At 52.5% G+C, this 19,844-nt stretch overlaps 1 protein-coding gene across 2 annotated transcripts in view; it reads left to right on the top strand.

Annotated features, from left to right (window-relative positions):
* The first annotated feature begins 2,133 nt into the window (after positions 1–2,133).
* The window catches only part of IMPDH1 (inosine monophosphate dehydrogenase 1), a 58,053-nt gene continuing 40,342 nt past the window's right edge, over positions 2,134–19,844 (top strand). For both annotated transcript variants that reach the window (XM_033162160.1, XM_033162159.1), the window contains exon 1: positions 2,134–2,156. The gene's annotated coding sequence lies outside the window, so the exon portion shown is untranslated. The remainder of the gene's footprint in view (positions 2,157–19,844) is intronic.

Genomic DNA, 19,844 nt, shown 5'->3' with positions numbered 1-19,844 from the left:
ACGCATGCCAAAGGAAACTCAGTGCTGCCAGCGTGGGATCAGGACCGATCCCGGACCGGGAAGCCCCTTCCCCCTTACCCAGGGGCAGGGTGAGCTGGGAGGTGAGTAAAAACCACTCAGAATATGCTGAGAGGCTACCTCTCTGTAGTTAAATTTGTGGTGTCCTGTTTAGTTATGTGTTTGGGTGCGACACTCAGGGCATTGCCAGGCTGGTGCACAAATCTGCATGTGGCAATTGGTATAATAATAATAATAATAATAATAAATAATAATAATAATAATAATTTATTTATACCCTGCCCTCCCCGGCACAGAACCGGGCTCAGGGCGGCTAACTTCAATAAAATACAATAAAATGTAAAGAAAGAAAAAACAGTTAATTAAAATATGGGTTAAAATACAATTTAAATGCAGCCTCATTTTTGTAGTAGCCCACAAATCAAAACCATAAGGGCGGAAACATAAGGGTCAGACTGAGTCCAAACCAAAGGCCAGGCAGAACAGCTCCGCTGCGGAAAGATGTAAAATCCCACAGGCCCTGGTCTATTGTGACAGAGCGTTCCACCAAGTCGGGGCCAGTGCTGAAAAGGCCCTGGCCCTAGTTGAGATCAATGTAACCTCCTTGAGGCTCAGGACCCGCAAAGTGTTTATTGGACCTTAAGGTCCTCATGGGGCATACCAGGAGGGCGGTCCGTAGGTCGTGGGTCCTAAGCCGCATAGGGCTTTAAAGGTCAAAACCAGCACCTTAAACCTGACCCTGTACTCCACCGGGAGCCAGTGCAGCTGGTAAAGCACTCGATGAATGTGATCCTGCATCAAGGACCCCGCAAGGAGCCTCGCTGCGGCATTCTGCACCCGCTGGAGTTTCTGGGTCAGCTTCAGGGGCAGCCCACATAGAGCGAACTACAATAATCAATAATAAAAATAACAGCAACAATTTATACCCCACCCGTCTGGCAGGGTTTCCCCAGCCACTCTGAGCGGCTTCCAGCAAAATATTAAAATACAATAATTTATCAATATCAATAGGTATCAATAGGTGTTCCCAGGAAATTCAGGTGGTGGGTGCCCAGCCACCCTAGAAGCAAAAAGTGTGTGTGTGGTGTGTGTGGTGCGTGTGCGTGTGTGTGTGTGTGTTAAAAGGAAGATGGAGGATGGCAGCATCACAGCAAAACCCCCAAACCGTGCTGGTACATCTTCCACACAAGCGCCTCCCCTGCCCCCCCCCCATTCCAGGCTGGGATCCCCAGCCAAGGAAACCTGCCACTCTGCCTGTCCAGACCACCACCCAATTTCTGAAGAGAAAAGTGGACATGCACATTCATAGAATTATAGAATGGTAGAGTTGGAAGGGTCCCCCGGGGGTCTCTAGTCCAACCCCCTGCAATGCAGGAATCTCAGCTAAAGATCTATGGCAGGTGGTCATCCAAGCTCTGCTTAAAAACCTTCCCTGCCCACTGGCTGACCCTAAACTCCCGGGAGAGAAATCGCCCTCTGGCCCATGTGCAGAGGCACCTCCGCTTTGCCAACAGTTCCAGAGGAACGGGAGAGGTGCGGGGTTTCGAGGGATCTGGCTGGGCGTGGCGAGGCGGGGTCTCCAGGGTGGCCTGCCTCGGAAGGGCTCCCCAGGGGGCGTCCCTCGAGGCCCCCCGGAGAGCGCCTGTGTCCACGGGAGGGAGTCCTCCGCTCCTCTGCGCGCGCGTCTCCGGGCACGGCTGCTGGCACGGAGCCTCGGCCGCTTCTGCCCGGCGGGGGGTGGAGGCAGCGCGGGCAGGGCAGCGGCGGCAGAGGACGGGCGCGCAGGAGCCGGGAGCGCCTTGCTGGCGAGAGGCGCCCGCAAGCGCGCCGTCGAGGGTCATCTGTTCCGGGGAAGCGGCTCGGATAGTGTACGGGGCGCCGTGCGCCCCGTCGAGGCTCCTCGCCATGGACGGGCAGGCGGCGCTGTGCGGCGTCGAGGCGGGCGAAGAGGCGTCGGGGGCGCCCCACTACGACTACAGCCGCATCGTAGGGCCGCTGCGCGAGCCCGCGACGCCCGGGCAGAGGACGCGGCGCCCCGGCGGGCCGGCCAACGGCTGCGCCCCGATCTACGCGGGACACGAGACGGCGGCGCAGAGGTACAACGCTCGTCTCCTGCAGGCCGGCTACGAGCCCGAGAGGTGAGCGGCGCCGGGCTCGGAGAAGCTCCGGGGTCGAGGGCCGGGGTGAGGGGGGCTCCTGGGGGTGGGGAGCTAGTCTCTCCTTCCCCCACGGCTGGCTTCCCAAGTCGCGTTCCAAGGGCCGCTCCCCACTAACCCGGGTTGACTAACTCCCGAACAAATCGCGGTGCTTCTGAACTTCGGTTGTTGGCAAAAGGGTCGTTTTTAGTTTGGCAGGCGGAACTCAGATGTGCTGCGCACCTGCTTATTCTGCACCTGGGCACCAGGTGTGCGGCCACACCAGTGCTCAGCCCGGTTTTACCCCGCGAGGTCGGCTGGGTGCTGAGCGGGGGCGACTGCAATGCCAGGAGAGACACTCCCAGCCTGGGGCTTCTCTGCTCCTCGGAGGTTCCTGGCTGGCCCCAAAAGCCCCTGAGTGGCAGAAATTAGGGGGGGTCGACTGGTGGACCTCTGGGTGACTCAAAATAGATCAGCAATGGTTTCTGACTTCCAGTGGCTCAAAACCATTTGACTGTGCCACAGGGGGTATATTTTTAGGGGGTGTACATTGGTTTTAATTGATGTGAATACTGTATTTTTGACTTGGACATCCTGGGGAAGGGAGTGCAAGCAACTGAATTCATAGCATCAACAATAACAGTAGCAATAAGCTGGCTCTTTTGCCTCCCCACATTAACCAGCTGAAATGAATAAAGTATGGCAGTGTGTGCTGAAAGGTATCCCCAAAGGTCATCTAGTCCAACCCCCTGCAACGCAGGAGTCTCCACTAGATCATCCATGACAGGTGGCCACCCAACCTCTGCTTAAAAACCTCCAAGGAAGGAGAGCCCACAACCTCCTGAGGGAGACCAACAGCTCTTCGCACTGGAAAGTTTGTTCCATATCTTGAGTCGGAATCTCATTTCCTGTCCCTTGAACCCACTGGTTCAGATCCTTCCCTCTGGAGCAGAAGAAAACAAGCTTGCTCCATCATGTGGTCTCACCTCTACACCTTCCCTTCTCCAGGCCCAGCTCCAAGTGTGAGTTCCCTTTGGTCCTGATCCTCAAAACAAATCCCTGGGCTTAAGAGAGCTTTCAGTGCTTTTGGTTTGAAAAGACCTGGAATCGGCCCCTACCTCCCCAAATGCTCCTGGAATCCTCCTGGAGGCCCAAGACCTCCAGGGGGCCAAGAAGACATTTGCAATACCTCCCCTCCCCCGCCGAGCCAAGTCAGAGGTAACCTGGGGCACCCAGAACCCTGGGCAGGATCCTGAGCTGAGGCACCCCCCCCCCGACTTGCACAGAGGCAGAGCTCCGCCCACCTAGCTCAGTATTTTCGGCATCAGACTTTCATGGTCCCTAGATGTTGCAGGACTACAACTCCCATCACCCCAGCTCAGCCTGCGGTCAGGGGTGATGGGCCAGGGATGCCAGAACATCTGGGGACCCAAAGTTGAGAAAGGCTCTTCTCCACTCGCTGCTGGCAGCAGCTCTCTAGAATTTCAGGCAGGGGGCCTGGAGACAGCAGCACGATTAGGGATTGAACCCGGCTCCGTCTCAGTGCAAAGGAAAGGGACCCCTGGCCTCCAGGGCCCCTTCCCAGTATCCTGTGGTGGCCCCCAGTCCCTGCTTCTTGCTTGCACAGCCAGCCCTGTAGGCTCCAGACATGCTGGTCCGTCCCATTTCTAGTCCACTGATTCACCTGGGACACAACTGCAGGCGGAAGTCTTCATTGTGCAAAAGCCCCATTGAAATGACCCTGGCAAACGGCTGACCTGTGGCCTGTGACCCAGCAGAGCCCTTCTTGTGGGCTGGCACAACGCACACAGAGCTAGCCCTGCGAGGTAGGCCACTGTTATTCCCAACGGAAGGTGAGCAGTGGGGTGTGTGTGTGTCCCCGGCTGAAACGGGAATCGTCACGGAAGGGAAAGCTCTGCATGTGGCGTGGAGTGTTCGTTGGTCCCTGTGAGTGCATCTGGGCAATAGTAATAAAAATAATAAGGGACGTGGTGGCGCTGTGGGTTAAACCACAGAGCCTAGAGCTTGCCGATCGGAAGGTCAGCAGTTCGAATCCCCGCGACAGGGTGAGCTCCCGTTGCTCGGATCCCCTGCTCCTGCCAACCTAGCAGTTCAAAAGCACATCAACAAGTGCAAGTAGATAAATAGGTACCGCTCCGGCGGGAAGGTAAACAGCATTTCCATGTGCTGCTCTTGTTCGCCAGAAGCGGCTTAGTCATGCTGGCCACATGACCCGGAAGCCTTCTCGACTGAACCTAACAGTCAGGGGTACATTTACCTTTAATAAAAATGTTTATTGATATCCTGTGTTTTCCCCAGACCAGGAATGAAGGCAGCCTGCACAAATCAAAACAACACAGATCATAATTAGAAATACAGTGATATCTCGGTTTATGAACTCAATCCATTCCGGAAGTCCGTTCTTAAACCAAAACAGTTCTTAAACCAAGGCACGCTTTCCCTAATGAGCCTCCTGCCGCTGGTGCCCTTCCACCGTTCGGATTCCATTTGTAGACCAAGGTAAAGTTCTCAGACTGGGACACTACTTCCAGTTTTGTGGAGTTCGTAAACCAAATCATTTGTAAACAGGACTGTTCTTAAACCGAGGTACCACTGTAGATGCAATGAAACTATAACAGGATTCAAACAATAAAAAAACAGGTTGCTGACAGCAGAGAGGCCTTGTTCAGAAGAGGTCGAGAGGGTGCATGGGGGTAAGGTGACCTCACAGGTAAACTGGTCCCCAGTTGTGATGATAAAAGGTAACAGGACCCCTGACTGTCAGGTCCAGTCGTGGATGACTCTGGGGTTGCGATGCCCATCACACTTTACTGGCCAAGGGAGCCGGCGTTTGTTCCGCAGACAGCTTCCGGGTCATGTGGCCAGCATGACTAAGCCACTTCTGGCGAACCAGAGCAGCGCACGAAACACTGTTTACCTTCCCGCCAGAGCGGTACCTATTTATCTACTTGCACTTTAACTTGCTTTCGAACTGCTAGGTGGGCAGGAGCAGGGACCGAGCAACGGGACCTCCCCCCATCGCGGGGATTCGAACCGCCAACCTGTCTGATCGGCAAGCCCTAGGCTCTGGATCCAACCTGTTGACTGAAAGGCCAACTGGTTCACCAGAAGGCAAATGCTCTCGTGGCTCGGAGAGCCCTGGCATAGGATAGCGTGGTGGCACCAAGGGGGGAGAAGGCGTAGAGGCCTGGGCTGCAGGAGGATTCTGAGCACCTTTCCAGGGGGTGGGATCCCCATAGGAGGGAGGGGGCACAAGATCCTCAGCCAGGAACTGGGAATGCCCCAACGGGGTTGGGGGCTGCCGCTCCGGAGTGGAGGCTCCATGGCAAATCAGAAGGCTGCCTAAGCTGGTGGGTGACGATGATTATGATTAATTTTCCCGCAAGTGGCGCTAAAGTCTCCATCTGCTCAGCAGAGACCCTGGGTGACCCCGGAGTCGGAGCTCTTTTTGGACGGATGCCAGGGGCTAGTTATCTGCCTTTGGCCCAAAGTGTCTGATCTCTTACGTAATGACTTTTAAAGGCTTAATATGAATTTGGCAGGTGCCCATCTGATCTGCGCAGCATCTGCCGGCGGTGGGGAGGGGGCAGGCGTTGGCCCATGGCCATTTCACGCGGGTCCGGGTGGGTTTTGCTGGCGGCACTTGTGCGCCAAATCAGAGGGGCTGAAACCCTACGCCTTAAGCCCGTGGAAGTGCAGGAAGCCCCCTTGGGTCAAGTCCAGCTGAGCTGCCTGGATGACGAGTGCCCAGGGGCTTCCCAGAGCTCAGCAGGACCCGAAAGGGATGCTTGAGATCTGTCCCCATACCGCCACTCCTGCAGAGCATAGGGGCAGGAGAAGAGCCTCGCTGCCGGATCCGGCCGGTGGCTCATCTCGTCCAGCATCCTGTTCTCGCAGTAGCCAGCCAGATGTCTCTCCTGGAAAAACCTGCAATCGGAACCTGACCTCCTGCCGTTTCCAGCAGCTGTTTTTCAGGAGCATTGCTGCCTCTTCACTGCCTCCCCTCCCTTGAAAGAGGAGGCCACTCTTCCAGCTGCCCTGTCTGGTCAAATCTGGTTTGCAGAGTTCCTGAGCTCCACCAAGCACAGAGACTAGCGGGATGGGAGCAGGAGAATCAACTCAGGCCGTCTATAGCACTCTGAGGTCCTCAGCTATTGTCGGTCAAAGGTAGCCGAGGATGAAAGTGGCCCAGCTGGGCTGGCCTTGTGCTTGGCCCATCGAGGGCAGACAAGTGGATTGGGCCCCAGTGTGTAGGAACACAGCTAGCACTCCAGGGCTTCAGACAGGGGGGGGTCTACTCCTAGCCCTGCCTGGAGGTGCTGCCATGGACATTCTGCATACTTATTATTATTATTATTATTATTATTATTATTATTATTCTCATCTAAAGATCACAGGGTGGTTCAATCCTGAGATAGCCTCCAGTATACACAGCAATCCTCAGATAGCAGCCAGCGGCAAACGCTCTTCCTTGAGTTCTTTACAGGACTGAACTGGGGGTATGTGGAGGGAAAGGCGGGGGGGGGGGGCAGCTGCAGCAGACCCTCCTGCCTTTGGCAACGGAGAACAAGGTGGGCTGCCAGGGGATGGAGTCCACCAGCGCCTGCAAGGCTTCTCTTGTCTATTCTCCATGAGGTCTGGCGACATGACCAGCCCCCAAAGCATTCTAAGCAAGAATTCCTTACCCCAAAACAACCCCCCCCCCTTTTGGGCACTTGGTCGAATGCACACTACACTTCAGCGACATTATTTATTTGAATTTGAATTTATTTGGAGCTGCGTAAATCGGCAATGTCCACTTCCTCGATGTCAGATGCTGTAATGCTAACAGGGCTCATTTCTGGGTAGACCAACAGGAGCCTGTAGATCAGGGGTCAGCAACCTTTTTCAGCCGTGGGCCGGTTCACCGGCCCTCAGACCATGTGGTGGGCCAGGCTATTTTCTTTTTTTGGAGGGGGGCGGGCGGGGAATGAATGAATTCCTATGCCCACAAACAACCCAGAGATGCCTTTTAAATAAAAGGACACATTCTACTTATGTAAAAACACGCTGATTCCTGGACATCCATGGGCCGGATTGAGAAGGCGAATGGGCCGCATCTGGCCCATGGGCCTTAGGTTGCCGTACCCCTGCATAGATGCATAAGTGGGGAGGCGGAAAGAGAATATCTACTGCTCAGCGGAAGAATGGGATGCGCGCAGGGACTTGCCATTGCACACACAAGCCACATGCTTGTTTTGGCTGTGCTTCCCGCACACATTAAGAGAACCAGGGCAAAGCATTTGCTTCTGCGGATCCCTCCGGAAAGGCTCCCTACCTTTTCCTGGCGCAACCTTGCCCCGCAAAGCTGCTCCTGGCTATTTCTGCCGCAGGATAGAGGAGTGACGTTGGAGACCTTAATCTCCGCGGCTGCAAATGCTGCTAATTGTGGCCTGGCTGTGATGGGCTGAGCAGAGCCAGCAGGGGAGAGGCATGTCCGGGGCGGCCCCAGCTGTTGCTCCCCCTGGGCAAAGGTGGGGCGCCTCCCTCTCCCCATGCCCCCAGACCTCTGGGCTGCCTACTGGGAGGGCTTCAGTTCCCTGCCCACAGACTGCCTGTCTTGGGCTGGCTTGGGAAAATGCTCACCAATCCCAGTTATCAAGGCTTTTGGTCTCGTTCCAGAAGGACGTGGCAACTTCCGATTCACTCCTTTGATCTTGTGAACAAATTTCTCTCTCTCTCTTTAAGATACTGTATTGCATTGTGTAACTACATTAGTATATAAATCTTAGATTTCTAAATAATTTCACTATGTATAAGATAAGATCTATATCAGTCTAAGAAGATTTATGTGAGAATACTTTTTATTTTTCCATTTTCCTTTCTATGTATGCTTTTTCTGTTTGTTTTTTTCTGTATTTTTTTTGCTAATAGCAATAAAAAAAGAATAGGGTGGTCCTTGGAGATCAGGGAGCGCCTCTCCTCTCTTCTCCCAATTTGGAACAAGCAGCTTCCAGTCCCTTCAGATCCCAAGCAGTTTACCCCCCCCCCCAGTGGTGTCCCGTCAGGCCCCACAGGGAGTTCTCCGGTGTGCCCCATGGAGACCAGGTCAAAGGGGGGAACTAGTGGGGAGACCAGCCAGGTTGCCTCTATAGTAATAGGTCAGCAGGATCTTAGCTTCGATCCCTGCATTGCAGGGGGTTGGGGGTTGGACTAGATGACCCCTGGGGGTCTCTCCCAACGCCACAGCTCTGCGATTCTGTGAGCTGCGCTGCAAAAGTTTCCAGAAGCACCTTGAAGATTTGCCCACGTTTCTCCGTTTTGCATCTGATACCCGCCTCAGAATTCGAACAGTTTGGACTGGATTTGGCCTAGCTTTCGGGTAAGGTGGGCGAGTTCAGAAACTGTCAAATCCCATCAAGTGCCGCCCACTGCCTGTCAATTGTCAGTCAAAGGCAATAATCCCAAGCGCCACCTAGTGTTAAATAACAGCGTGTCCACTGCACACACAATTGGCAAGAGGAGGCCTTGTGGTGCTCCCCCAGGAGGCAGCAATGATCCCCAATTGGAATGGCTTTAAAACAGGATTAGGCCCATTCACCGGGGGGGGGGGGGGGGATATCAATGGCTCCTGGCCAGAATGGCTCTGCTCTGACCTCCGAGGGATTCTGAACGCTAGTTGTTGGAAACCGCAGGGGGTTAGAGTGTGGCTCTCACGCTCGGATCCTGCTTGCGGGTTTTCCATCATGGGCGTCTGGTTGGCCCCCGTGAGATCAGGATGCCAGACTAGGTGATCCAGCAGCCTCTTCTCACGTGGGTGCCTGGGAATGAGGGCCGGCTAGCTGGCTGGCAGGCTCACCCGCCCCTGCTGCCGTCAGAGAGGCTTCCTTCGCCGGCACGAAAACAAGGCTGGCTGCCATGGGGCTGTTTTCCTGCCTGCCTCTCCCGGGGCATAATTAAGTGTGCCAGGCTGCTCTGGGCACTGGGGAGCTGCCTGCCTGCAGCTGTACACAAGCCTCAGCCGCGGGCGCAGGCTGGCAGGGGAGCCTGGACAGGGAAATTCTCTTTCTGCTCCTGCAGTGGGAGAGGAGGGCTGAAGAAGCCGAGAAGAGCCACTTTGTTGTTGTTGTTCAGTCGTTCAGTCGTGTCCGACTCTTCGTGACCCCATGGACCAGAGCACGCCAGGCACGCCTATCCTTCACTGCCTCTCGCAGTTTGGCCAAACTCATGTTAGTAGCTTCGAGAACACTGTCCAAGAGCCACTTATCAAACCTTTATTAGGCATTTACATGTAAAATCACGAGAGAAAGAATCACATACAGGAACTTTAAAATATACATACACAAAGAAACAACAATTAAACTCATAGGCTGATTGTATGTGTGTATTAGTAAAATCTAGGATTTCCTCCTGTTAAAAGTACTACTCCTTGAAGCACTGCTGCCAAAAACTCGGCTACCCCCGCAGTCACCCCTTGGTCAATGTCAGAGAGACAGAATCCAACACTTCCACCCTGCTGCGGTTCCAAACCGTCCAAAAGGGGGGACAACACGCGTTCACGCAGCGTACTGTGTAGTGGACATTAAAAGAGAATATGCTCTACAGTGTCCGGGACATTCAGGGAACATCTGCAGTATCTCTTGTTTCAGGGAATATTCTGATATCTACCCCTGACAAATGCCGAGGGGAAGATATTCAGTCGGGCCAACATAAATGCCCTACATTGGGCTGGTATTATTAGTTTAGTAACATAGTTGACCCTGCTATCGAGGATATTTAAATCATAGAATATGGGAGCCTGCTGGATCAGGCCGAAGGGTTCTCATCTAGCCCAGCACCCTGGGAAATCTGTATGCAAGGTTTGAGCACAGAAGCAAGACTCTCCCCTCCTGCGATCTCCGGCATTCGGAAGCCCGACGGTGGAAGCGGAGCAGGGCCAACATGTCCAGGAGCCATCAATAGCCTCTCTCCTCCTCCCTGAATTTGTACAACCCTACTTTGAAGACATTCAAGTTGGTGGCCGCCCCTGCCTCCTGTGGGAGGGAGTTCCACGGGTTAACTGTGCACGTGGTTTGTGCCACGCACAGGTCAACCCTGAACGACACCTCATTGGTACTTTGGGAGGAAGAGCAGCCCGGGGGCGGGGGCATAGATAAGGCGTTGGCCACCTGGTTCGTGGATCCTAGCCATCGCGGCTGGGCTGGGCCTCCCCAGCAGGAGGAAGCAAAGTTTCTGAATGGCGGTTGCTGGAAACGACAGGAGGGGTGACTTGCTGGCTTGCCAGTGTGAGAACAGGATGGTGGACTAGGTGGGCTTGATCCGGCAGGGATTTTATTGTGTTCTTATGGAACCTCCAGGGCCAGAGGCAGTCTATCTTGATCCCTAGGTTTCCTGGAGGTATTTGGCCACTGTGACAACTGGATGGGCTGATCAAGCAGCAAACTCTTCTCATTATGTCCCAGCCAGAGGGTGTGACCTGGCCTAGGTGGGCTCACCCTCTTTCCTCCTTCCTAAAAATTGCAGCCAGGCATTTGCACCTATAGAGAAGTGGTGAGACAACCCTCTGGATTGCCAGATCAAGGGTCGCAACCAGATTCTGCCGCCTGCAAGCCTGCACCCAGGGCCTGAGAGGGGGGCTGCCTTTCCTCCTGGACCTTTTAAGACCTGCCAAGAAAGCGGAGATCTGGTTACCGTAATTCTTGAAGATTAAAGAGGCGAAGTGGCCACATGCGAAGTGAGGCAATCTCATAGGTAAACTGGTCCCAAGGGCATTATATACTAACCTTGGACAGGCAGCAAATCGGCAGCCAGCCCAGATCTCTGAGCGCAGGTGTTACAGGCTGACGAGACCTCGCTGCTGTCAGCAATCGGGCTGCAGCATCCCACACTCGCTGCAATGAGGGCAGCCCTACACAGAGAACAGAGGAAACTACCTCAGGCAGAGGCATCATTCAGAAGACGCCGTGAAGCTGGATCCCATGAGACATTTGATGAAGGGGAGAGATGAGAGTCCAGGAAAGTTGATGCCGCAGTAATTTGCACTGTCCCAAGAGAGACAGCTTTGTTGTTCTTCCTCCCAAAGACTCAAAGACAGGCAAGGTCTCTGCAAACGGAAAGGATGCAGCCAAAGTGCTGCCCCCTGGAGCAGAGATCCCTGCCCAGCAAGCATCTATCTTGCCAGAGGAGAGCAGATTCAACAAAAGGCTCCTGTGATCCCAGGATCCTCAGAGGAGGCTGCCCGCCCTGTCTCTGCGTGATTCACCGTTCTGGGCTGGCCTTCCTGGCCTGTCCCACCCAGGCTGCGCTTGACGCAGATGATTCTACTGTTTCCCTGGAGTGGGTGAAACCGGCTCATTCGGCCGATCGCTCCCCATGTTATCTGAAGAAGCCATGCCCAGGTTGGTGACACACACAGAGACACAACAGGGTGATGGTGAACTCCTCTGAGAGAGAGTAATTCCCAATGTAGCCTTTTCGTTGGGGTGCAAGGTGGGGGGAACGGACACATAGCTTCACTTTAGATTTGGAAACAAAAGAAGCGAAAATTCAATGCTGGCTCAGGTCATTCATTCATTCATTCATTCATTCATTCATTCAAGGATTTACCCAATCCTGTCTTTTTACGAGTGTTTCAAGGCAGCTAAGAATAAGGAACAAAACCCACCTCACAGCACGATAATAAACATAAGGGAAGTAGCAGCAAGTCAGCGCCCTGGGAAGAGGGAACATTAAAAGCTTGCTCTGTGGAAATCAAACCCGGAACATTTCCCCACCTTGTGTTCCCATGCCCTGCTTATTTCAGGCTGCCAGCAGAGTCAGGCCGGTGAAGAACCATAAAACTGTAGAGTTGGTCGGGACCCCTGAGGGTCATCTAGTCCAACCCTCTGCAATGCAGAGATCACAACCAAAGCATTCCTGGCAGATGGCTACCCAACCTCTGCTTAAAAGCCTCCAGCATCCCCTTCTGAAACAGCAGCTCTGCAGAGACGACTCTGTCTCGGGGACATGGGTTCAAGCCCCACTTCGGGCGAAAGATCCCTGCATGGACTAATACTACTACTAAATAATAATTTTTATTTATACCCTGCCCTCCCTGGCCAAGGCTAGATGATCCTCGGGTCCCTTCCAGTTCTATGGTCATGACAGTTCCCTCTCCAGTGACTGGGCAATTGCAATTGCACTGGGAAAACCAGCTGGTGGGACTCAGTGAAAGTGGGCCTGAGGTTCTCCGTCTGGACACTGGAGGGCAGCAGAGGCGTCCTCTTTCACTTGTCCTGCTACGGACTGCGGGCATTCCTGGGGCACGGAGAACGGGCACCCAAGGAGCTGTGAGGGGCAGCTTCTTTCCTCTTCAAGTCTTCAGAGACTGCAGAGCTGCTACCGGGCAGCTGTTACTTACTCCTGGTATGTGAAGTCCTTAACAACTCGGGACCAGTTTAGCCCACCAGTGCCCGCTTGACCATCTGTAGAACTGGCCCTGTTACAGGTGCCACACCTAACCCCGCTCCGCATTTGTAAGAGCGTGCAAACCTTTGGAACTCCCTGCCTATGGATGCCAGGCAGGCACTTTCAGAAGATTCATGTATGGCTGGCTACAAACCTGTTATGTTTTTAATATTTTGATAAGGAGTTGTGCCATCCAGGTCGGGGCACTATGGGTGTAGGCGGGGGAATGCAGGAGGGCAGTTGCCCCCCCATCAAGTAAATAAATAAAAAAGTACTTAACTAATTGACCAGTTGCATTGCAGATAACTCAGTAAAATAAATGGTAAATGGACCCCTGACCATCAGGTCCAGTCGTGTCCGACTCTGGGGTTGCGGCGCTCATCTCGCTCTATAGGCCGAGGGAGCCAGCGTTTGTCCGCAGACAGCTTCCGGGTCATGTGGCCAGCATGACAAAGCCACTTCTGGCGAACCAGAGCAGCGCACGGAAACGCCGTTTACCTTCCCGCTGGAGCGGTTCCTATTTATCTACTTGCACTATGACGTGCTTTCGAACTGCTAGGAGCTGGGACCGAGCAACGGGAGCTCACCCCGTGGCAGGGATTCAAACCGCCGACCTTCTGATCAGCAAGCCCTAGGCTCAGTGGTTTAACCCACAGCGCCACCTGGGTCCCAGTACTGCCCCTTCAATAAAGCCCGCCTCCCTGAAATAAATCCTGGCTATAGGTAAAAAGGTAAAGGACCCCTGGACGGTTAAGTCCAGTCAAAGGCGACTATGGGGTTGCGGCGCTCATCTCGTTTTCAGGCTGAGGAAGCCAGCGTTTGCCCACAGACAGTTTTCCGGGTCATGTGGCCAGCAGGACTAAACCACTTCTGGCGCAATGGGACACTGTTTAGCTTCCCGCCACAGTGGTACCTATTTATCTACTTGCACTGGCGTGCTTTCAAACTGCTAGGTTGGCAGGAGCTGGGACAGAGCAACGGGTACTCACTCCGTCGCGGGGATTCAAACCACCGACCTTTCAATCGACAAGCCCAAGAGGCTCAGTGGTTTAGATCACAGCGCCACCTGCGTCCCCTGTGCACATGCTGGGCACCACAATTTAAGGAGGATGTTGACAAGCTGGAAGGTGTGCAGAGGACAGCTGAGATGACCCTGGGTCTGGAAACCAAGCCTGATGAGGAACGGTTGAAGGAGCGGAGTATGTTTAGCTTGGAAAATAGGAGTCTGATAAGTGATACGATGGGCTTCTTCAAATATTTGTAGGGCTACCCCACAGAAGTTGGAGCAAGCTTGTTTTCTGATGCTGCGGAGGGGAGGACCGAAACCAACAGATCCAAATGAGGAACGAGATTCCAACCAACCCTAGAAAGAACTATCTGCTGGCGAGAGCTGTTTGACAGTAGAATGGACTCCTTTCGAAGGTGGCGGACGCTCCTTCCTTGGAGGTTTTTAAGCAGAGGTCGGATCCTGGAACTGAGATTCCTGCATTGCAAGGGACTGGACTAGGTGACCCTTGGGGTATTTCATGATTCTATGATTGCAGAAAGATTTTTCTTGGCTTGCAAACAGTATGCCTGAAGGAACGTCTCCACCCCCATAATCCATCCCGGACACTGAGGTCCAGCTCCGAGGGCCTTCTGGCGGTTCCCTCCCAGTGAGAAGTGAAGTTACAGGGAACCAGGCAGAGGGCCTTCTCGGTGGTGGCGCCCTCCCTGTGGAATGCCCTCCCATCAGATATCAAGGAAATAAACAGCTATCTGACTTTTAGAAGACACCTGAAGGCAACCCATTCCCACCACCCTTCTGAGTAATACCCCTCCCCACTCTCTCACTATATATAAGGGTCTTCCGTTTCAGTGTATCTGAAGAAGTGTGCATGCACATGAAAGCTCATACCAAGAACAAACTTAGTTGGTCTCTAAGGTGTTACTGGAAGGATTTTTTTATTATTATTGTGTTTAGGGAAGTTTTTTTTTAATGTTTTATTCTGTTTTTAATGTTCTGTTGAAAGCCGCCCAGAGTGGCTGGGGAAACCCAGCCAGATGGGAGTATAAATAATACTTATTATTATTATTATTATTATTATTATTATTATTATTATTTCCCCAAGCAAAGCCAGGCATTCAAGACAGAAGTCGAGGCGAGGCCCTGGAGCAGAAGGAGCCCAAATCGCTCTCCCTCTGTATTGATTCCGCTGCCTCCCTTTGGCGAGGGACCCGTGAACCCCGAAATGTAGCTGAACGTGGTTCTGCTGAGCTGGCGAATGGACTCTTGGTGCCTTTGCTCTTGGGGGGATGGCAGAGCACAGCAGCCGTAGGCAGGGATGCTGAATAATAATAATAATAATAATAATAATAATAATAATAATAATAATTTATTTGTTCCCCGCCCATCTGGCTGGGTTTCCCCAGCCACTCTGGGTGGCTTCCAACAAAGATTAAAAATACATTAAAATGCCACACGTTAAAAACTTCCCTAAATCTCACATTCCTGGCCACCAGACCCCCTCAGGAAAGAGGAGCGTCTCCAGGGTTTCGCTTTGAGCATCGGTTCCACTCCAAAAGCAGCTTCAGCGCCAGGGCTCACCCCAAGAAGGAAAGGAAGAGAACAGCCTCTGGGGATGCGCAGAGTGCATTGGTGCCAGTGCTGGGTACATGCAGCCAGGGTGCACACCTTGAAAATTGTGGCTCCTAGGGGGGCTCAACCTGCATTAAGAAGCAGCGCCTCCCTTTGCAGGATCAAGCCCCTTTGACAAGGAGACGGGAGCTCCCCAGCTCCTTTTGCGTGGGGTGCTGAGCCCAGGAGCGGCTGGCCTGAGGACCAGGCACGCAATCTGCCCGCCTCGACTTCTCCCTCGAACTCGAGACTCTGCTCGGGGGACATAAATGAAACTCCTGTTTGCAAGCCAAGAAAAACCTTGTGCTTCGGACCTGACCAGCTTTTCCTGGCTGGGAAAAGAAGAAGAAGAAGAAGAAGAAGAAGAAGAAGAAGAAGAAGAAGAAGAAGAAGAAGAAGAAGAAGTGTGTGATGGCAGTTTGGTCGGGAAGCTCAGGGCAGCCCAGGAAGCCTCTCTCCAAAAGGACCATTGTGGTTTGCAAGAGTTTGAAATTGAAATTAAATGCAAACCACCCGGGGAAGAATTTGCTTGGCGGATTTATTTCACTTCCTCCGATATTTTCATATGGATGGAAAGGAGTCAGGCGAAGAGCCGGCTTGAGTCACGGGTTCGAGATCTGAGCCCCAAGGTTTCCCCCGCTCCTTCCTTTGCAGTCAGGCTCAGGCCAGTTTCCTTGACCACAGGAGCAGAGCTGCCTTCGGCTACCAGGCCATCATGCTTGGCTGCAGTGAGCGCAGGATGCTGCAGCAAAATTGCTGACAGGGCGAGGCCTTGCCAGCACAGAACACCTGGGCTGCTCAGATTGGCTGCCAATTTGCTACCCCAGATGTGCCCCCGCGGATGCTAGAATTGGTGGAACTGGCAATGCTACAGGTACCCCATACCCACCCACCCGTCCTCATTTGTAAGAACTCAGTCGCCTCCCCTTTGGAACTCCCTGCCTATTGAGATCAAACACCGTACGCCTTTTGGCACCCGCTGAAAGCATTCTTGTTTAGACAAGCCCGCCCAGACGTTTAGAAACTCGATGCGAGGTTTAATCTACTTTTAGCCTATTATCAGTGTCACTTTTGAAAAGTTTTAAAATAACTGCTGTTAACTTTTCTTACGGATACTTTTATTATCTTTTTCGGAAGCCGCTCGAGTCCTCCCCTGGCTCCACGTTAAAGTCAAGAGGTGTATAATTTTATGGAACGAGTAAGAAATTGACCCATCAAGCTCAGTAGTGCCTACTCTGACTGGCAGTGAATTTTCCAAGCAGGGAATTTTCTCCAGTCCTGCCTGCAGATGCTGCTGCTGGGAGTTGCACCTGGGGACCTGCTGCATTGCGGGGCAGGTGTCCTCTCCCTGAGCCATGGCCCTTTGCAAAGGGCGGCCCCGATCCTGCCTGCAGGCCTCCCAGAACGGGCATCTGCTTGGCGACTTTGAGAACAGGATGTTGGACAAGAGGGGCCACTGGCCGGATCCAGCCTGGGTCTCTTCTAATGTCCGTAAATGAAATTAAAGGGATTCCTGAATGGCGGCAAGTTCTGAAATCATGTGAGGAAGGAATTTAGCTGCAGAGGAAGAGAGTCTGGAATAATTCAGCACCTCGTGGTCAATTAGGCCACTTAACTGCGCTGAGATCCTGGCCTCTCCACAAGCGCATGACTTGAGCACAGGAAAGCATAATAAGAATCACAAGAACCCTCATAGAACCATAAAAATTGTAGAGTTGGAAGGGACCCCCAAAGGTCATCCAGCCCAACCCCCTGCAATGCAGGAATATCCATTAAAACATCCATGACAGATGGCCACCCAAGCTCTGCTTAAAAACCTCCCAGGAAGGAGAAGCCACCATCTCCTGAGGGAGGGAGACCTCTCCACTGTCAAAACAGATCTTTTCTGAATGTTTAGTCGGAATCTCCTTTCTTGTAACTTGAAGCCATGGGTTCGAGTCCTACCCTCCAGAGCAGGAGAGAACAAGTTGGCTCCATCCTCCACCCGATATTAGATGATGGCTACCATGTCGCTTCTCAGTAATAATGAAGAGAATCTCCCGCCAGTTGTTATGGCTTCTGGGGAATGGAGGTCAACCCTATTATCAGATTGGTGGGGGGGGGGCGCGGCAGCCATGCAAATCCATTGCAGCAAAACAACAAAGAGTATTTCCGGCACCCGAAAACCCTTTTATCACGGCTGAAGATAGAGCCCACTTCATCAAGCTGTCCACAAAGGGGGGAGGGGTGATCAATGGCCACGAAATGCAAAATGTAGTACTGCCTGAAAACAGTATGTGTGGGGTTTTTTTTAATTTAAAAAGCTTTTCTAAACCTGATAATTTATTTATTTGATCCTTAAGAATTACATGCTACTTAAAGGGCCAACAACCTCAAAGTGCTTCTCCAAATGAATAAAGCAATAAAATTATCAGTAGAGGGTGTTTTTTTTAAAAATATATATAAAAAGCCAACTGTTTTAAACATACCAAAGATTAAAATCACCAACAAACTAAAAAGAGACCAATGTTCCAGATATCTGAGTAGGTTTCCCTAAATCAAAATGTCCTCGGCAGGCTCTGAAAAGTATACGCTAGAGGCTCCTGCGTTATATCAATAGGCAGGGAGTTCCAAAGTCTAGGTGAGGCCAGGCGAACATTTTTTTTAAATCTCTTAAGCGGTGCACAAAAATGCAAATGTAGAAGCACAGTTGAAATCGGAAACCTAGTAATAAAAACATGAGCAAAGAGATAACTCTGGAGCAATTGACGGATGGCAGAGCAGAGGGCATTTCACGGGGCAGGAGCCACTGCAGAAAATGCCAGTTTCCCGGTCACCACCCCATAATACAGGGTGCGCAGTGCCTGGTGCCGAGTTGCTCCAGGCTTCTTATGTTAGCAAGGAGTCCTTGAACATCCTGCACTGCGTGGGGTTGGACTAGATGACTCTTGGGGTTCCCTTCCAACTGCAGTTCTATGGTCCTAGGGCCACCCATCTCCCCAGATAGCGCATGCCAGGCCAGCAACCCCCTACCTGATTAAGCACAACCAATTTGCACAGCCAGGTAAGCACGGCCAGCCCCACCTCCTCCACCCCAACACACACCTGAGATCCGCAGGTAGACCTGGGGGGGGGCTTGAGCTCTGAGCTTCCTCTCTGCAAAAACAGTGGGGAAGTGGGAGGGAGCCAGCCCCCTGCCCCTCTCCAGACGGCTCGGCCTTCCTTTCCCTCCCCTCGGGCCGCTCAAACATTCCTCCAGGAGCCTCTGCACCCAAAATCCCCCTTAAGCTCCCCCCTCCAAGCAGCTCTAGGGAGACTGGGTACATCAAAGAGGCTCCTCTGGGTCAGTGACGTCAGTCTGGGGGTACTGGGGAGAGGAGGGTATTTGAGGTCCCCCAAGTGGAGCTGCTCAGGGCCCCCCATGCAGAAGCAGCCCCGGGCTTGTTCCCTGGGTGGGAGGAGCTGGGCTCGCCTGTTTTTACACAAAGCAGAGTCCTGGGTTTCTGTAACACGGCTCCGTAGCTGATGGGAAGCCAGTGGGGTTCCTTGTGCGCAGGTGTAACTTGGCCCCGGTGCCCTGAACCAGCTGCAGCTTCTGGGCCAGTCTCCCAGGGAAGCCCCATGCAGACTGCGCTGCAGTAGTCCAGCTGAGATGTTTCCAACGCACGGATCACAGGGGCCAAGCTTCCCCTGTCTGGGAAAGGGTGTCGCTTTCCAAAAAGTGCTCTTTGCTCGGGGGGGGGGGGGTGGACGGATGACAAAAATGGATCCTGGAGCACCCCAAAACTGCGCCCCTACCCCTTCGGCAACGTCCCCAAATCCCAAACCTGGGAACTGCTCACCCACGGAGTCTCTTATCTTACCAGGATCCTAGAACAGAGAAATAAATGTGAAGGCCATCGCCTTATTTATTAAGAGGGCCTTCTCGGTGGTGGCGCCTGCCTTGTGGAACTCCCTCCCATTAGATGTGAAAGAAATAAACAACTACCATATTTTTCGTCTATAAGACGCCCCTTATTTTTGGGGACTCAGATTTAAGAAAATGGGGGGATATATCCGTGTATAAGATGCCCCCCTAAAATTTGACATTATTTTTAAGGGGGGAAACCTAGTCTTATACATGGGAAAATACGGTACATGACACCTGAAGGCAGCCCTGTTTAGGGAAGCTTTTAATGACTGATGTTTTAATGTATTTTTACTCTTCTGTTGGAAGCTGCCCAGAGTGGCTGGAGAAACCCAGCCAGATGGGCAGGGTAGAAACAATAAATTATTATTACTACTACTACTACTACTACTATTACTTACATTTGTCATTTATCCTGCATTTTATTCTGTGAAGTGCCAGGTTGACGGGTGGAATACAAACCTAGATAATAATGGTAAGAAGAAGAAGAAGTTGTTTGCCATGGCAACTGAAAGCGACTTAAAAAAATGACTTACAAATATATCTTTATGTATGTGTTTGTGCGTGTAAATTTAAACATTTAAAAAATACATTTAAACATCCCACCCCCATAGATTAAAACGAAAGGCCCAATCATAGAACCGTCCAATTGTGGAATTGCAGGGGCCTCCAAGGGTCCAGCTGTTCTCTGCACCTGTCCTTGTAGGTAGGACCATCAGGGCCACCAAGGCAGCTTCTGTCC

This window comes from Lacerta agilis, chromosome 10, assembly GCF_009819535.1.
Source record: "Lacerta agilis isolate rLacAgi1 chromosome 10, rLacAgi1.pri, whole genome shotgun sequence".
Taxonomy (NCBI): Eukaryota; Metazoa; Chordata; class Lepidosauria; order Squamata; family Lacertidae; genus Lacerta; species Lacerta agilis.
Note: the sequence above shows the minus strand (reverse complement) of the source record. Positions and strands in the feature narration are given on the sequence as shown.